Source organism: Arachis ipaensis, chromosome B07 (genome assembly GCF_000816755.2).
Source record: "Arachis ipaensis cultivar K30076 chromosome B07, Araip1.1, whole genome shotgun sequence".
Taxonomy (NCBI): Eukaryota; Viridiplantae; Streptophyta; class Magnoliopsida; order Fabales; family Fabaceae; genus Arachis; species Arachis ipaensis.
In genome coordinates, this window is record NC_029791.2 from 123,306,416 (window position 1) to 123,313,140 (window position 6,725).

General features: G+C 34.6%; 1 protein-coding gene across 4 annotated transcripts in view; it reads right to left on the bottom strand.

The window, feature by feature from the left end:
* The window catches only part of LOC107607917 (rhamnogalacturonate lyase-like), a 23,467-nt gene that overhangs the window by 15,212 nt on the left and 1,530 nt on the right, over nucleotides 1-6,725 (bottom strand). The gene's annotated exons all lie outside the window — the stretch shown is intronic.

A 6,725-nucleotide genomic window follows, 5' to 3' on the forward strand; every position in this document is an offset into this window, starting at 1 on the left:
TTATATGATTATTATATTTAAAAAATGTTCATTTTAAATTTAGTGTAAAGTCAGATCTTTTTCAAGGTATAATACCAGATTAAATCAAATATGAATTAGAAAGTATTCTTTGAGAAGGTATCTATTATCTAACAACTAAAATATAGGCTGAACTACCTACTAATAAATGTTTACAAGATCCAAAATTGTTTTAAATATTGCCGTAAAAAACAGAATAAAAAAGGAGTAATATCTCAAATTGATCTTTAATCATTTTTGTATTAAAAAAAAGTCTTTCCAAAAAAAATGAAAAATTAATTTTTAATTTTTTTAAAATATCAAATAAATTAGCCTCTAATAATATAAAAAGATAATTAACCTCTAATATTTTAAGAAAATGATAAATTAGTCTTTAATTTTTTATATAAATATCATGATTAAAATATATTAGGAATTGTATAGAGGAGGCAATTAAACTATTAGTGAGTTGGCAAAATTTGTTAGAATCACACACAAGACATGAACCACCATACTTACCACTATAAATACTCTACTCTCTATTGTAATAAGTGTGATTAATATACTTCTTATGAAAGCAATATGATTTTATTTTTTCTCTGATTCACTTTACTCTTTTTCTCTCTTTCTCACTTCTGTTTCTTTTCTACCCTAAGTCTCTGATACCTTTCTTGATATCAGAGCATAAGTTCTAATCCATGGATCCTGTTAATCCAACCATAGCTTCTGCAAATTCAAGTTTTTTGACTGCTTCGGTGAAATCGAGAGTAACGATTAACACTATTTCCTTCAAATTAAATGACAACAACTTTATGCCGTGGAAGCACTAGGCTTTTGCATTTTTAAAATCAAATAGCCTCAAATATCATCTCAACATAAAAAAAATTTCTAAGAGATACGAGTCTGAAGAGGACTAGCTCGCCGAAATTGAATCGAAGGAGTTCTTGTAGTAAGAGCAGGATGATCAATTCCTAGTGGCATGGTTATTTGCCTCAGTAGATCCGAGCTTTACAAGCTTGCTGGTGGAGTGTGAATTCACAAGCAAGATCTGGTCCAAATTAGATGAATATTTTTCGAAGAGATTGAAATCGTAGGTGAAATAACTGAAAACGTAGGTAAAGGCTGTGAAATTCCAAATTTCGGTGTCCGACTATATGGCACAGATCAAGAAAATTACCAATACTCTCTCAACCCTAGGAACACCTCTGTCCAATGAAGAGTTTGTTGATGTTGTGGCTCAAGGTTTAACCGAGGATTACAGCACTTTTCTCACTAAAGCAGAGACAATCACCGAAAGTGAAGTAGAAGTGTTGCCAATAAATCCAGATGAGCTAGTTTAGAGGTTCAAAAAGGTGAAATTAGGATCTATGCCGGTGCATCTATCTTAGTCCAGTGAAACTAAGCCAGATTCAAGTGAGAGGCGACAAGGTCAACAACAGCACCACGATTATCAGCATCAAGGCTTTCAAGAACAGCAAGTCTATCAAGATCGAGGTCAAGGCTTCATAGAAAGAATGAGGCTCAGAGAATAATACGAATTTGCCAACACTTTTTATGTTCATACCTTGTCTGTTATCTGTCAATACCTGATCTGATCCCTCATAGTCTAAGCTTGTAATGAGATTGTTGCTGTCAAAGGTCAGATGATGTGAGGCACCAGTGTCCAGGTACCAAGCCTTATCGATGAAAGGAGTGGTAGGTGGTGCAGCAGTTACGAGAGCCTTGGCCTGCTGGTCGTGTGATGAATGTGGTTGATGGAACGAGTGAGACGGAGGTGCAGGTGAATGGGACACTTAGCCATGTGGATTCAAATAGTCTTGATTGCACCTATGGAAGTACTCCTACATTGTGTGACCAACTCTCCCGCACAGTTGACACTTCTGAAGCCATAGAAATTGGATCGGCCTCCTCTGAAGCCACATCCTTGGAACCTTTGGCACTGAACTACAATTTCTTAAGAACCTTTGGTTGCGCATGTTTTCATCAACTTAGATATTACCAACCTCAAAGTTTAGTTTCAAGCTCCAAAAATGTCTTTTCCTTGGTTATTCATCCTTCTGCAAGGTTATAGATGCATGGACAGCTTCAGAAAAGTCTACATCTCTTGGCATGTGCTCTTTGATGAAACCGAACTTCCTATAACTTTATGTTCCCTCACACCAACCACAAACTCTCCAGCTCGGTTCCGCATCTTCCCACCCTCACCACCATCTCTTCCACACCAACTGCATCCCTGAGTACTCTACCTTCTCCACTGATAAAATTGTGAAAGAATAGGAAAAACAAAGAAAATAACTTTTATTGATTATTGATTAATTGAATTGTACTGAAGTGTATTGTAAACTATGAGGATAAAACTAAATATATATAGAGCATTGTCCTATGAAAGATAAAAACAAATAAAGATAAGAAGAGAAGATAACATAAAGATAAGATAAGATAAATTAATAAAGACTGAAATTAGAACTGAATTTATGTATTCTGTTGGACTGAATTTGTGGGCCACAAGACTTCTTTATTGTTGTCATGGGCTAATATAGAAGAGTAGTTTAATATCCACCTCCATATCCTACTCCTCCTGTCTGTGTATCTAACCCTTCTCCCATCCCCGGGTCATCCAAGTTATTCCTTAGTATCTAGTGCCATTCCCACCCAATCCCAGGTTTCGGGGACTATTGGCAATACTGATTATGTTGATATTTGTTCTTTACCTAGCAATATAAATTCTATTCCTTGTATTTATGTGTTTTTCTCAGGTACTGCAAGGTTAGCTACTAATGCTGGAGCTGCAATAGTCATGGATCCTGGCCGCATCTATCTTATGGTGACTAGGATTAGAGTTTGTATTTTTAAGTCGAAAGTGCTAGCATCTCTGGTTCCAGAGCACTAGCCATGTCCCATTGGAAGGCGGCGGTGGATGAAGAGTATGCTGCTCTCATTTGCCACAAAACCTAGACGCTAGTTCCGACCACACCTGCTATTGCTGCATCGAGTGTAAGTGAGTTTTTCGGGTGAAATGTTAACCCGATGGCCAAGTACAAAATACAAAGCAAGACTCATCGCAAAAGGATTCCATCAGCGAGAGGGGCTGGACTATGATAAGATTTTCAGCCCGATGGCCAAGCCAGCCACTGTGCGGATTGTCTTATCTGTTGCCATGACTTTTGGGTGGAAAATTCGGTAGTTTGACTTCAACAATACGTTTTCGAATGGGGATTTGTCTGAAACAGTTCACATGGTTCAACCTGACAGCTATATGTTTGGTTCAAGCTTGGTTTTGCAAACTTGACAAGGCACTCTATGGCCTCAAGCAGGCTCTTAGGGCTTGGTTCCTCAAGCTCAGTGAGGCTTTAAATAGGTTCGGTTTCTCCAGCACTATGTCGGACCCATGCCTATTTGTTCGTCACTGCTCCAGCTCCATTATTTACCTACTCAGCTATGTCAATGACATTCTTGTAATAGGAAACAATCCCTCTGAAGTTAATACTCTTATCAAGCAACTTGATGCAGTTTTTACACTAAAAGACCTGAGTGAAATGAGTTCTTTTCTGGGGCTTGAGACAGTAACAACCTCAAATCAGTGCATGATCTTGCAGCAGTCTAAATATATTAATGATCTTTTGAAGCGAACACACTTGGCTGATGTGAAACTAGTTGCAACCACATGATGAGTAGCTTAAAGCTATCTGCAGCTGGAGACACTCCCTGCAAAATCTCTTTCTCTATCGCTCGGTTGTCGAAAGGGGCTTCAGTATGTCACGATCACATGGCTGGATATTACCTATGCAGTCAAAGTCTCGTAGTATATGCACTCGCCGTCTGAGCTGCAATGGAAGGCAGTCAAACACATTTTGCGATACTTGGCTAGTACATCTAAAATAGGGCTCCATATTCATAAAAATTTGGAGTTCTACATCATTGCCTTCTGTAGCTCAGACTGGGTAGCGGACCTTGATGATCGAAGATCCATCACCAGGTACTGTGTTTTGCTAGGAAATAATCTCATATGCTGGTCGAGTAGGAAGTAAGCTGCTGTCTCACACTCAAGTGCAGAAGCAGAATTTCGTACTTTAGCATAGGCAATGAATGAGTCCATATGGTTACAAAAGCTTATGTGTGAAATGTATCTTCCATCAGGTCCTATCCCATTTTTTTTTGTGACAATCGAAGCATTGTACTGATGTCAAAGAATCCTATCCTTCACCATAGGTCCAAACACTTTGAAATAGACCTGCATTTTTGTCCGTACCAGAGTTGTCCAACAGCAAGCTCATGTGGTTCATATACTTTCTCATGATCAAGTGGCCGATGTGCTAACCAAGCCAGTGTCTCAGGCGCAGTTTCTCAGTTTCAGACCTAAGCTTTGTGTAGGGCTTAATAAAAAAATAAAACAAACAAACAAACACAAATGGGCCAAGCCCATAACTTTTCCTTCTTTTCTTCTACTCCAACGGCACAAAGAACCCTTGAATCCAGCAATACACACACACATGTTATTACATTGCTTCAGAATTTCTCACCGCTACTACTATGCTAATCTCCCCTTCCATTGTCACTTCTTCAACAATAATTCCATACAATTTTATTTCAATTAGTTTCACTACTCTTCTTCTACTCCAACTCTATTACACTCTATCAAGTGTGCTCTCTTATGTTGGTATTATTCCAAAACTTCATTGAAGTAGCCTAAACTTGAAGAAGAGGAAAATAACCTTTAATTCAAGTATTACTAATTATTAAGCCATTAAAGTGATTCTTTAGCTTGATAATTATCTATATCTTTAATTTTTTATCATGTTTATAATTATGGGTATTAATAAATTCGAAAATTTAGGGTTAGGGTAAGATAGAATTTGGGATTATTTGGTATATAGGTTCTATTATATCAATTGATGTTAAGATTAACTTATTAGAGTTATTATTATGTTTGTGGTATTAGATACTTAAAGGAACCACTCTCCTTGCTTGTTGGAACCTTTGGAGTAGAAATTCCTCGTTTAAATTTTAGTCTGTGAATAAACTTTGTATCTATAGTTAAATTTTAGCATTCACATCATTTTTATAATTATTGAAAATAATTTTATAATTTATTATTTAGTTATGTACTAACTTATTTGTTAATATGATGTTTATGTTAAATATTTTACAAAGAAAATCCCACTTGAGACATGATATTTTACGTTGAAATGAATGAAGTGGTTATTTGAGAAATTAAACTATAATGTAAATATTATCTTGCATATACACTTTGAATGTAAATTTAGTATTGAATTTGGATAAAGTTATTACATGAATTATTACTATTGAATTGATAATGTATTTATTGATTTGGTTGACAACCTTTAACTTGATCATAATTTGTATGTCAAAATATTTTGGAAGGTTCTATAACAGAAACTACAGTTAGCGGCAGTAAGCGCTAGACTTGGTGCACTTTGTCAGTATATAATTGCATTTTCAGGACCATATGAGATGAAATGGTTCCTGTCTGTTTTATGTCCACAAAATTAGTGGAACATGTCTGTTTCAGAACTCACACGAAGAAAAACAACCTAAGTGTGATTTCTGTCTGTTATTTTGACTTTTCTGGATTAGATAACATTCCGCGTATATTGTTATAAATAAAGAAATTTGAATGTTTGATATTTATAATTAATTACCATTGCGTTTGAATATAATTTTGTCACTATTATTAATGTGGATTTATTTTAACTAAGAGTTTACTAATTATACAAATGTCTCTTGTGGGGCTATAGATGCTCTGCTTACTTACTGAGTTGTAAAACTCACTCTGTTGTTCTTTCATTTTTTTAGATATGGGCATTGATCCTAATCCAACTTCATCAATTCTGCTCTAGTTTTGTTTGTGTTGGTGATTCTTTTACTGTTTAAGGACTTAATATTTTGTGTAAATAGCCTTAAAGCTCTTTAGACCTATTAAATTGCTCCATGTGATATAGGCAGGATCTATCTTTGGTGACTTGAGTATGTTGCTTGTAAATATCCTAGCATATAAAACTAATAGACTATGCTTTGCTGTAAATATTTAAGATATGCTGAGTATGTTTTAAATATGAGGTTGAGAATGTATTGTCTTTTAGTATAATTGAAAATTCTATTTATTCTAGTTTAGGTCGTGACACTTTGAGTAGCCTCACCACCACCCTCTGGTTGAGGGAGAATGTTAGGAGTTGTATAGAAAAAGCAATTAGACAGTTAATAAACTGACAAAGTTTGTTAGAATTACACACAAGATATGAACTACCATATTTATCATTATAAATACTCTCCTCTCTATTATAATAAGTATGATTAATATATTTTTTATGAAAGCAATATGATTCTATTTTTTCTTTGATTCACTTTACTCTTTCCTTCTCTTTCTCACATTTATTTTCTTTCTACTCTAAGTCTTGGTACTTTTTAAAGATATTAAATTGTCTAAAATTTTTTATTTGTCATGGATTAACTTATCTAATATTTTATAAGGTTAAGAGATTAATTCGTCATTTCTTTATGTTAAAAACTAATTTATACTACAATAAGTGATTAAGGATCAATATAAAATGTAACTAAAAAATATTGAGACATGCATACTATCTTATTCTTAACTATATATAAAGGGAATACGACATAGATTGGTGTCTAATTTTCTATTTTAAAATATATTTTAGTATATATAATTCATAAAAAAAACTTTTTTTATTATATTAAATACTTGAATCCAA